At 41.4% G+C, this 12,859-nt stretch overlaps 1 pseudogene; it reads right to left on the reverse strand.

The window, feature by feature from the left end:
• Positions 1-1,358: 1,358 nt before the first annotated feature.
• Positions 1,359-3,427, reverse strand: LOC141571671 (large ribosomal subunit protein uL30-like; annotated as a pseudogene).
• Between the last annotated feature and the right edge of the window lie 9,432 nt (positions 3,428-12,859).

Consider the following 12,859-nt stretch of genomic DNA (forward strand, 5'->3'; position numbering starts at 1 on the left):
GCTATGTTTACCCCTCAATGCAGTTTCATTCTAGAGGTCAGTTTCCCAGACCACACCTTGTCCCACTAGAAAACAAAAACAAACCCAACAAAAGACCTCCAAATGTAATACCAACAATAACAAATTTAGAGTCTGTTCACTGTATTCCCACAGCACCCTGAACTTAAGCTTTAAATAGCACTTGTACTTTATAAGAACCTGTTACTTGGGGGAACATCACCCCTGTTAGATGGTAACGTTCTTGAGAACACTGTTTTGTTCATGTTTATATGCCATCATGTTAAAGAAGTATATGAGATCTGACAATTAAGTTCATGAACTGGTTGCAACGATGTTGCTAACCTGTTTTGATCTCCAAGGGATTATTCATTATGAATTTGCACCAACTGGACAAACAGTTAAACAAGTTTACTATTTGGAAGTGCTGAAAAGGCTGTGTGAAAAGTTAGACGACCTGAACTTTGCACCAACAATTCATGGCTCTTGCATCACGACAATGCACCAGCTCACAGGGCACTGTCTGTGAGGGAGTTTTTAGCCAGTAAACTAATAACTGTATTGGAACACCCTCCCTACTCACCTTATCTGGACCCCAATGACTTCTTTCTTTACTCGAAGATAAAGGAAATATTGAAAGGAAGACATTTTGATGACATTCAGGACACCAAGGGTAATATGACGACAGCTCTAATGGCTATTCCAGAAAAAGAGTTCCAAAACTTCTACGAAGGGTGGACTAGGTGCTAGTGTCAGTGAATAGCTTCCCAAGGGGAGTATTTCAAAGGTGACCCTAGTGATATTCAGCAATGAGGTATGTAGCACTTTTTCTAGGATGAGTTTGTGAACTTGTCTGACCTGTAAGTTCAAAGGAATTTGCAATCGAATTGTGAGAAAAGGTATATTTATATAAAACCAACAGTAAAAAATTATGTGTAATTAAGTTAAAAACTATTTGGTATAATTATTAGAGCAATAGGAATTTATAGACAGGACTGATCCATGAGGCAGGAGCAATCTAAGGAGGCTTCTTAGGGAAGTTGAGATTAATATTGGCCAAATGTTGCTGTTGCAATAGGACTGGGGGAGGGCAGGTGTTATAAGCTGAGAAAATAAAATGAACAAAAAGGTGAAGGCTTGAATGAGCCTGAAAGCTGAGTAAAATTAGCCAGATGGAGAAGACTGGAACATGGAGGAGGAGTCTCAGGTGAGATCACAGCAAGAATGAAGCACAAGGACAGAACTAGCCTGACTAGAAAGAACAGTAAGTAGTATACTGTGGTAAGAAGGGATTTAGATTGGACCTGATAAGAAATAAAGAATCACTATGGGTTCCTAAGCAGAAAATGACTGTGGTAAGTTGTTACTGTGGTAGATTGTAACCCTGATCCCTGATTGCCAAGGAATTACTCCTCTCAGCATCCATGCATTTACATAGACAAAGTTTCTTCTGTCTCTCCTCCCACATTGACTCTGAGCTTGGACTTGTCACTTGCTTTAGCCAAAAGGATGTCAGCCAACATGACTTCAGTGCATTGGGGTTTGTCCTTTTGGAATGCTGCTTTTGCTGTGTGAGCAAGTCCAGGCTAGCCTCCTTGAGGAGGAGAGACCATGGAGAGACAGAGGAAAAACACACGAAGAGCGAGCAGTCATTCTAGTCATCCTAGCTGAGGTACCAGATATGTAAATGAGGACATCTTGGACTATCCAATCCCAGTTGAGGTACCAGATTATTACAGTTGCCTGAGTGACTGCAGGTGAGACAACAAAAGAAACATCCAGCTGAGACAAGCCAGAATTTCTGACTCATGGAATTGTGGGCAGTAAAATGGTTGTTTTCAGCTATTAAGTTTAGGGACAGTTTGTTACACAACAATAGGTAAATGAATAATATGAAAGGTTTTGTTCCTATTTCTCTTGCCGCACCTTCTTGGTCACCTGCTCAGGTTTATTATGCTTAGCTTATATCAATACATAATAAATATTGATATTCCTGAAGGCTCAATCTTAGGTTCTCTTCTGTTTTCACTCAGTTTTCCCTCTTCATGTGATTTCATCCACTTCCATGGTTTCTTTAACATAATAATGTATCATATACTTATACAGCTTCAGCCCAGACCTCTTCTCTGAGCTCCAGACTAAGACGTCCAACTGCCTGCCTGACAGCTCCACTTAGATATCTCAAAGGCACTTCAGACTTATGATCACCCTAAAACATATTCCTATTTGGTATTGCCTTGCTCGGTAAGTGGCACCATGAACCCAGCTGCAAAAATCAGAAATCTCAGCCATGTTTCCCCCCCAGCTTTACTGAGGTATAATTGACAATTAAAACTTGCAGATACCTAAGGTGTGTAATTTGATTTGATATATGTACATCTAGTGAAATATTCACTAAATATTCACTTAATCAAGATTATATCCTACACTTCTCATAGTTCCCATTTTATTTGTTTGTTTGTTTGTTTGTTTATGGTGATAAGACTTAAGATCTATCCTCTTAGCAAATTTCAGTATAAAATAAAATACCGTTAACTATAATAACATTGTTACACATTACATCTCCAGAACTTATTCACCTGAGAGTCATTCTTGTTTTTTTTTTTTTTTTTTCAATTTGAAAGCAGTCATTGTTTATTAACTGACCAGATTACAAAAATGCCCATGGTAGATATCTTAGTTCATACTCCTAATATGCCTGTTGATCTGGTCTTCCCTGTGCCAGCATCTCCACCTTGTACAAAGTGGGTGGTCTTTTTCTTCATTTCACCTCATGGAGAACATAATTTGAAGGGCCACAGGAAGTTGTTTGCTTCTTTGAAGCGTTTTCCAACAGTACAGATCTCATGAATCAGGTTCTCCATGCAGATGATGCCATATTTACCAAGAGATCAAGCAATCAATGTGTTATCTGTCAGGACAATTTGCTTTTTGTTGATTTTGCCATAACCACGGTTGTAGATCAATTCATTTACTGACTTCAGGTGTGGGTACCCCCGAGCGATTTATGGTTCCACAATCCTCAGCATGTTAATGGATGCCTTGTTGAGCTTGACAAAGGTGACATTGAAGATCTGGTGAAGGTGAAGAAGCTGCAGCACCTTTCGGACTTTGGGACTCACACGATGGATGCCTCTGATCCTGATGACAAATGCCAACCTGTGTATGCCACAGGTACGTAGAAGTTGCCATCTTTTCTTGCCATCCTTGCCACTGGACTCTCAGTGCTGGACATCTGCCTATATGCTTTGTGATAGTGCTTTGCTTTTTCCTAGATAAGCTTCCTTCTTACCTTTCGAAGCATCTTTTGGGCAGACTTCTTTCTCATGTGCTTGATCTTCAGCTTTGCGAAATTCTTTCGCATTTTCTTAAGGGTTTCTGGCACAGCAGGAACCTTCTTCTCTTCTGCACCCTCCATGATTCCAGCCTGAAAAAGAGCTCAGAGTCATTCTTGACACCTTCTTCTTCCTTTCTGCCCCTATTGTCCATCACTAGGTCTTGTTGATTTCACCTCTCAACGCTTCTCAAATCCATCCACTTCTTACCATCTCCATAACCACCACCCTCCTCCAGTCATCATCATTTCATCTAGAACCACTGCCAAAGAGGCCTAACTGCTCTCCCCGTATCCACTCTTGCCTACATGCAATCTGTTCCCAACACTGCTGCCTGGAGCGTTTATTTTTCAGAACATAAATCTGACCATGTCAGTCTAGAGCTGAAACACTCTAACAACTTCCTGTGACTCTTGGGATAAAGACTAGAATCTCAACTGTGGCCGAAAAGGCTGTATTAGTTGCAGTTCTCCAAGAAGTAGATGCTAAGACAGGAGAAGACATGAAAGATATTTATTACGGAAAATGGCTATGAAAAATAAAGGGGAGGAAGGTCGAGAATGTGGGAGCGCTTTCAGATGATGATGCACGTCTAACACCTGTGAAAGAGCGGGGAAAGGAAGGAGGACGGGGCAGGAAGAGGCTCAGATTCCAGCAAACTTCTGAGAAAGTTTTGGCCAAGTTAATGTTGCCGGCTAAAGGAGTCTCTTGTCTGCAGTCGTATCCTCCCCTCCCACCTCTATCCCTTGCATATGTTCAGTCATTGAGCAGCTCAGGGGAAGTATGGCCTCAGTGTGGACGTAGCTATCGATCCAAAAGAGCAATGGCTCAGGTTGTCAGTCAAATGCTTCCCTGCAGCAGGAAATCAGAGCGTGCGTTTTTACGACTACCACATGGACTGCGTTATCTGCTGGGAATGGATGAAAAGTAGGCCCTACCCTTTGATGTGAGGTCTACGGGTTCTAAGAAAATGGCAGTGGGTGAATTAGGGTCAGGGAAAGTATGGAGACAAAGAGGCCCATCTGAGTGTGAGGAGCTAATGAACCAAATTACGGGAGACATTTTAAAGAAAGATATGAAGTGACTAGGTCACGTATTGGACATTTCATTTACTTGAAATAAATCAAAGATGACTCTATGGTTTCAATTCAGTCAATGGGGATTATGGAGATGCCAGTGGCAGAGGCAGGAAAATTGGAAGGTGGAGCCTGAATGAGGAGGAAGATGAGTTTCGTTTTGAAGACACAGATTTCTAGATGAAGCCAGGCTCTCCTATTGGAAATGGTCAGTGGGGTGCTGGGAGATGTAGACATGAAGCTGTGGAGTAAGCTCCTCCAAGAGGCTTACCGTGGCAGCCACGTCACAGAGTCCTGGGAATCTAGGTTGGGTGAGCCTGCACTGGGGGGAGAATAGGGAGATAAGCTGAGAAGAAATGTGAGGCCAAGAAGGAAAATGCTGGTTTGGTATCTAATAAACCAAGCAGATGGTCAGAGGAGCTCTCAGTGCAAAGTGTGAAGGTAGACATGTGGAATCTGTCTGGGAACTGACTAAATGGAAAGGAGGGCTCCAGAAAGATGGAAGGTTTGAACAAGGTAATGGAAAAGAGACCCAGGAAAAGATTCTCTGAGCCTATTGGCTGTCAGTGCTGTCAAGGCTGTCAAGGTCTGTAGGTTTGGCTATGCTCAAGGACAGAGGCTTATGCTAGTTCATCAGAGTAGAAGTGGATGGTGGAAGCTGGAAGAATGCAGTCCCTGAAAAACACACATGCACTTTAGAAGAGAAGAGCAAGGGGCTGGGACTCAACAATGAGGGAATGGAATGAAGAGGAGTTTTTATGAGGCTCAAAGGAAAGTTGGGATGCAGAAGTGCTGAGAGTAGTTTCAATGAAGGAGAAGGGGAAATTCTCAAAGCAGAATCAAGAATAATGGGAACAGATAAAACCAAATTATGCTCAATTTCCTAGTGGACCCATATGGTAAATTTGTCTCCTGATACCCCTTTTCAATATTTTTTTATTGAGGTATAATTTATGTGCAATAAAATGCAGAGATTTTAGGGATATAGCTGTGACAATTATATACACTTGTGTAAATCACCACCCCAATGGGTATAACATTCCTTACTCCCACCAGCAATAGAGTACCAGTTGCTACTTAATATTTGGTATCGGTATTGTCAGTCTTTTTCATTTCAGCCAGCTAGTGCGTGTAAAGTTATATCTCATTGTGGTTTTTATTTACATTTCCCTAATGACTAATGATTTTGCACACCTTTTCATATACTCATTGGTCATTCTTGTATCTTCTTTTTGGTATATCTCAAGTCTTTTGCCATTTTTAATGAGTTATTTGTCTTTTTAAAGTTGATTTTCAGTTCCTTATATATTCCCTAAACAAGTCTTTTGTATTTATCATGCAATTAAAATATTTTCTCCAAATCTATAGCTTGTCTTTCCATTTTCTTTTTTAAAACATATTTTCCAAATTTCATATTTCCTTTTCCCCCCAGCATTTTTGAGATATAATTGACACATTCAAAGGAGGAAGGGGATAGTTCTCCAAAGGAAAATAGGGCACTGCTACTAGAAGGAGGGGGGAGTGATTCTGGGAGGACAAAAACAATAAATGCTCACTGCACCCTTAAAAATGCAGAACATATATCTTACAATTTGTGTTTATGTCTCCTGATTAAACAGGATGAAATTGCCTTTATCAGCTTATCTTTAAGTCTTCCCTGAAATAATTGGGCTTGATTAAGTTATAGTACTGCCAAGGCCAAATTTGTGAAAGCAGAGTGTACTTGATGAGAGCCCATCCCAGGTTAGTTTTGTTGTAATTATTGTTGTGTTAAATCTTAAAGTTGACTGTATTTCTGGTTACTTAGAATTTTTCTTTCTAAATTGAGAGGCAGAGACTCTGAAATCTAATATTAAGTGGGGGAAAAGGGATAACATTAAATAAAAGTGAGTTAGGAGTGATATAAGTAGTTTTATGCATTAGCTTCCCTTTTTAAAAATTGCTTAAAAAGTTATGTTTCTTAATTTTGCTTCTAGAAACTATATATTTTCACATGTGAGCTCCTGCATTCAATCTGATTTGCATTCATTCATTCATGCATTCAGCAAACATGTGTTAAGGACTTGCCATATGCATTAGTGGTGGGGGCTCTGGAGATCTCAGACAAGGAGATAGTGAGAGAACCTGATTTATGAATATAGACAATAAATCATTATAGGAATGAGGGATGGGGCAATGATTGCTTTGTTCACTAATTTTCATCTCTAGTACCTAGCACAGTGCAAAAAGGAGCTCAAAAATGTATTGTTGAATGGATGAATAAATTAATGGATGGACTAGTCAACTCTCTTGTCAAAAGACTAGTGAGGTTGGAAGTGTGGAGAATAATGCGAAAGATCAGGTTGAGGAAATTTTTCTTAGAGTTGTTTAATTCTGCTTCAAGAAAATGCTTATAAGAAAGAAAGCTAATGTTGCCACAGCCCAAACTTGAGAACTGTGGTTCCACCTGGCATCTGCCTTCAGGTACACATGTAGATTGGTTATCCTGTCTCCAACAAAGGACTGCAGGAGTTGGATGTGCTCTTCTGGCTCCTTGTATCAGGCTTTTTGTGACTGGGGACCATGGTTGCCCCTATGACCACTAAAAAAATGTCAGTGTTTCTGTACTGGGGTAAAAAAGATGAGGCTGAAGAATTTGGAAGTTACATTTTCTTACATTGAGCAGTGTGGTATTGTGAGCACTTGTAGAATAGACACCTGCTCAATACAGTATATCTGGAAATATATACTTGTTAGAGGGTCGGGAAGAAGTGTGTGGAAGTCACACATCTGCAACAGAGACCACACTCTCCCCACAATGAGGGAGTCCACTGGTGTCTAAGCATAGATCAGCAGAATGCTCCACATACCAGTCGAGCAGCCTTTTGGAAACACAAACACAGCAACATTCCCTGATGTAACTTTTCAAAACAAAACAAAACAAACTCTGGGTCTTTCCTGATTTTTCCTTTTGTGAGTGTGTATGTTGTTTGTATATCTCCATGTTTGTGTGTTCCTCTTGCCTCAATACACTCAGCCCCTGTTAGCTTTTGTCATTGCTGGATCCAACTTGTTACACTATTTTCCATCCCAGGGGGGTAGCATGGCTCACGAAAAGAGCAGAGCCTTAATGCCAAAAAGACCTAACCTCAAATGCCACTTATGCTATTTAATATGTAGGCAACTTGCAACAAAGTATCCAACATCTCTGAGGCACAGTTTCTGTGCTCTTTATTGATGTCTTCATTTCTCTTTCTAGGTACAGGGTAGGATTACACATCTGGCTCTCTTGATATTAGGACATTTGATGCACTTACTTGTTTTGGCCAATGGATTGAGAGAAGTAAACATGTGTCATTCCTGGGTAGAAGCCTGTAAGAGACTCACCCTGTAGCCTTTTCCTTGAAACATGACAAAGACTCTATCACTCTGGTACCTGAGAGAGGGTGATATAAAGCAGAATCCCTCCCAACCCAATGGACATGTAGCATGACCAAGAAATCAAGTGCTATTGTTTGAATCATTAAGATTTTGGGGCTATTTATTACTAAACATGAGGTAGCCCATTCTGTCTGATGTTTCCTAACATGAATAATGAGTACAATAAGATTTCCCTTAAAGAGCTGGTGTGAGGATTATTAACCCACAGTAGGGGGATTGAAAAGCAGTGGCTCTTATGACAGTCACTCCCATTCTCCCAGTTGTCCACACCTGCTGCTCTTACCAGACATTTCATCTACACCCTCACACGTGGATCACTCTTGTCCATTTCATTCCACCCATATTTTTCCTTCATTTCCCCACTTTCCCTCTTTTTCTTTGTCCTCGGTGGAATACCAGCTCCATCATGGTCAAACTCTCTAAACCTGCGTCTCATCTTCCTCCTCCAGCTGCAAACAGATTTTTAGAGTAAAAAAGGACCTACCTCTCTAAGAATCTGTGGAAACTGACCTTCAGCCTCACTTCCTAGCCATCAAGCTTCTCTAGACACCTTAATATCTGGATCTCATCTGGAAGTAGAAGTTACACTTTCCTCTGAGAGCTAAGTACTCTAGGTCACTAGGTACTGTAGGTACTGGTTTTTTTTTTTTTTAGCTGTTATCATCCATTTCTTAAAGGGCCAAATCACCTCTGGTTTAAAAGCAACCTGCATTTTGGACACTTCCCTTACCTTACACTCCACAATGAACCCTAGCGGTGCTTCCTATCCTTATACTTACTCTTTTTTCTTTTCCTTCCCTTTCCTTCCTTCCTTCCTTCCTTCCTTCCTTCCTTCCTTCCTTCCTTCCTTCCTCCCACCCTCCCTCTTTTTCTTTCTCTCTTTCTAACCATCCCCATCCTTCCCTCAACATTTTACTGAAACACCAGATAATCCCAGTCTCTGGGAAGCCTCTCCAGATGATTTTTCTTCTCCTGTTCCTGGGCTAAAGACCAGTTGTGAAGGAAAGCAATGAACTGTACATACCCATGATGACATGCTGTGTTGTCTAAAACTGAAATGATTGAAGTTGGCATTAATGCTCACTCTTACGTCTTCAAAACCTCTCTGCCCATGGCCTCTGCTTCCCTTCTGGCCACACGTCACCTCCCTTTTCGATGGTTCACCTTCCTTCGTCCACTCCTTATTTTCCTGACAATCCCCAGAGTTTTGTGCTTGAGGCCTTTCTCTTTTAAATCTACATGCTTTCTCTAGAGGAATATCATCCACCTTATGGCTTCTATGACCATTTAAATATAGATGACTCCCAAATAACTTTCACCAGCACTAACTTCTCCCTAGAAGTAGATAAGCAATTCCCTATTAGACATATGAAGCTGGATGTCCTGTGGACACCTTAAATTTACATGTCCATTTCTCCTCTGACCCCAAATCTGTACTGTTCCCTTAAATTCTTTTTATTGGGGAGGGGGAGCAGGACTTTATTGGGGAACAGTGTGTACATCCAGGACTTTTTTCCAAGTCAGGTTGTTGTCCCTTCAGTCTTAGTTGTGGAGGGTGCCATTCAGTTTCAAGTTGTTGTCCTTTCAGTCTTAATTGTGGAGGGTGCAGCTCAGCTCCAGGTCCAGTTGCCGTTGCTAGTTGCAGGGGGCGCAGCCCACCATCCCTTGCGGGAGTCGAACTGTTGTGGTTGAGAGGATGCGCTCCAACCAACTGAGCCATCTGGGAGCTCAGCGGCAGCTCAGCTCAAGGTGCCATGTTCAATCTTAGTTGCAGGGGGCGGAGCCCACCATCCCTTATGGGGACACGAGGAATTGAACTGGCAACCTTGTAGTTGAGATCCTGCTCTCCAACCAACTGAGCCATCTGGGAGGCAGCTCAGCTCAAGGTGCCATGTTCAATCTTAGTTGCAGGGGGTGCTGCCCACCATCCCTTGCGGGACTCGAGGAATTGAACTGGCAACCTTGAGGTTGAGAGCCCACTGGCCCATGTGGGAATTGAACCGGCAGCCTTCGGAGTTAGGAGCACGGAGCTCTAACCGCCTGAACCACCGGGCTGGCCCTGTTCCCTTAAATTCTTGATATGGATCAATGGCATCACTACTTACCTGTCTTCCAAGTTAGAAACCTTGGTGTTATTCTCACTTCCTTTCTCTCAGCCCCCACACACAGTCAGCTGCCAAATTTTGCTGCTTCTAATTTTAAAACGTTTGGTTCTCTCTTCCAAACTGTATGCTCCTGGCTTAAAATAGGCCTTCAGCATTTCTTCTGTGGACTATTATTGCAACATCCTTGTCTGTAATCTGTTTTCCTGATAACATTCCCCCCCACACATGTTCTCTAGTCTACCACTACAGTTTGAGAAAACAATGTTAATCAACTCTTTTCTCTGTGTAAAAGTTTCTGCTTATTCTACATGTCCATGGGGTAAAATTCACACTCTGTAGTTTGGCTACAAAGCTCTTAACATCCTGGTCCCAATCTACCTCTCCACTTTGTTTTCTTTCCTACCTATTTATTCTCCACGCACATTCTAGTTTCCTGTAGCCTCATAATCTCACTACTTCCAACGTATAAGCATGCACTTTCAGAAGTCCATACATATATTTTTTCAAGCTATTCCAGTTCCTCCTCTCCACTCCTATTCACTTGAGAAATTCTTACAGCTGTTAAAACCAAATTTAAGCATTACGTACTTGACAAAGCTTCCCTGATTCTTCCAGGCTATTGCTGTTGTGTTCCTTTTGCTCCCAGGGCACTTTATATTTGCTATAAGACTTTACAATGTGGCTTTTAATTTTTCTATTTACACTTTGTATCTCACAAAAGACTGTAAAACATGTAAGTTTCTGATTAGAAGAGAACTGACTATACGTTGTTTAATAAATATTGGTGAAAGAATGCAGTTATTATCCTCCTAATATTTTGCACTCATTTGATATCAGTCTTCTTTGTTTTTCTGCTCTTCCTATTGTGCCCCAAATAAACAATCAACTCAAACTCAGATTTTACTAGCCTCTAGGCTGACAATCTAGAACAGCACTGTTCAATAACATAGCCACTAGCCACATGTGGCTATTGAGCACTTGAAAAGCAGTCAGTCCAAGTTAAAATGAGCTGTAAGTGTAGAACAATATGAAAACAAGAATGTAAAATATTTCGCTAATAATTTTTTATATTACATGGTGAAATGACAATATCTTGGATACATTGGATTAAATAAAATGTACTATTAAAATTAATTTTCCATTTCTAGTTTTATTTGTAAATATGGCTACTAGCATATTTAAAAGTACATATGTGGTGTGCCTTGTATTTCTATAGGTATTGCTGTGGTCCTTCAATCCATCATATAGATCATTTCCTGGTAGTAAGCCTGTCTTGTTAGTTTTTCTGAATCCTTGCAGTGCTAAGCAGAAATTTTCTGGGGGAAAACCACTCAAAAATGGTGTCTGTTTACTGCTGGACTTCCCCCAAATATCCGTTTTTTTCAGTGCTGCTACCGATATCTTAATTGAAGAATCTACAGGTTTTCTCGTGTCAGCTGCATTAAGGTTAGATTGCTTTGCCTGGATCCCAAAGCCTTGTTTAATCCTGTTGCACTTGACTTATCCAGCCTTATCTTTCACTTGTCCCCTAAGTATTACCCCTGTCCTTCACTGTTTTCCAAGTTCATTGAAGCCTTTCTGCTTTTGTGCAGGCAGCTCTTGCTCAATAGCACCCTCCCTAGGCCCACTTCTAAATCAAACCAATCTTCTAGATGTGCCTTAAAAGTTCTACCTCCCACAACATATATATATATTTTTAATTGGAACGCACCCTGATATCCTTCCAGTTATTGTCAGGACTATGCAGTTTAAGTTCTAATTTGTTCAATTACTCAGCATCTTCACTGCCATCGTCATTCAATTTAATTCCACAAACTTTGAGACTCTGCCAAAAATGGGCAAGAGGTACACACAAGAGCTTCCTTTATGCAGGGTCTGGACTAGGAATTGGCCCTATAAAAAGGTGTAAGACAAGACTCCTGCTCATTACCTTTCTTAGCATTTGCCCCTCCACTAGAAAGGGCCATGTTTATCCTAATTACATAAGCCCCATATTAGAAATTGTTAATAATACACAACATGCCAAAACATTCAAATGGTCTTACCCAGGGTTCAAATCCCATGAGCTTGGATCAGGGAACTCTAGGGGTGTAATAGTTCAGTGTGTTGTTTTCCTAGTTTTCTTTTTCATGCATTAAAGATCAGTGTTTATACAGCTTGTTACTGTGACACTACCCAGTATTTGGCTCCATGACTACACTTTTCCCTCCATATGGAAGACCTTGTTGCCAGATGTTTTACACTCTGGAACCAGACTGCTTTGGGTTTGAATCTCACCTCCTCCACTGAGTAACTCTGTAACCTGGGTGTGGGGACTGAGTCCCAGAGAACAGTTTCCAGGTTCTCAGCCTCACGAGGAAAGGTGCTGGCTCGGGTAGTAGATGGCCATCAGCTGTGACTAGTTGGCCATCAGCTGTTACTCGTTAGCCATTAGCCACTGATATAACTGCCGTGGCTACGCAGGCAAGTTGGTGCGTTGGTTAGCAGAGAAGCGGGCGGCGGGTGGTGGGTTGCAGATCGTGTTGCTCCTGCTTCCTGCCTCTCCAACCCCGCCGCCAGCAAGAAATAGTGGTATGAACCCCCATCCGTGGCTCCGTGGGTGTTCCTTTTTGGCCTCACCATATCCTGCGTTCTCGTGTGGGGAGCGGGACCAGAGACCCTGCATGACACTGGACAAGGTACTGAACTCCATGCCTCACTTTCCTACCTGTATAATGAGGATAATAGTATCATAGGGTTGTGATAAGGGCTAAATGAGTTAATAGCTCATGGCACAGAGTAATGAATAAATGTTAGTCCTCGCTGCATGTCACTACAAGACTATTACTCTCCCCTGAAAAGCAAGAGACTGTTTTGTCTATTTTATTCCATGTGTGTCTCTAGCTTCTAAAATAGTGACTATTTCAAAACTGCAGGAGACTAAACA

The sequence above is a fragment of the Rhinolophus sinicus genome, linkage group LG05 (assembly GCF_036562045.2).
Source record: "Rhinolophus sinicus isolate RSC01 linkage group LG05, ASM3656204v1, whole genome shotgun sequence".
In the NCBI taxonomy this organism is placed as follows: Eukaryota; Metazoa; Chordata; class Mammalia; order Chiroptera; family Rhinolophidae; genus Rhinolophus; species Rhinolophus sinicus.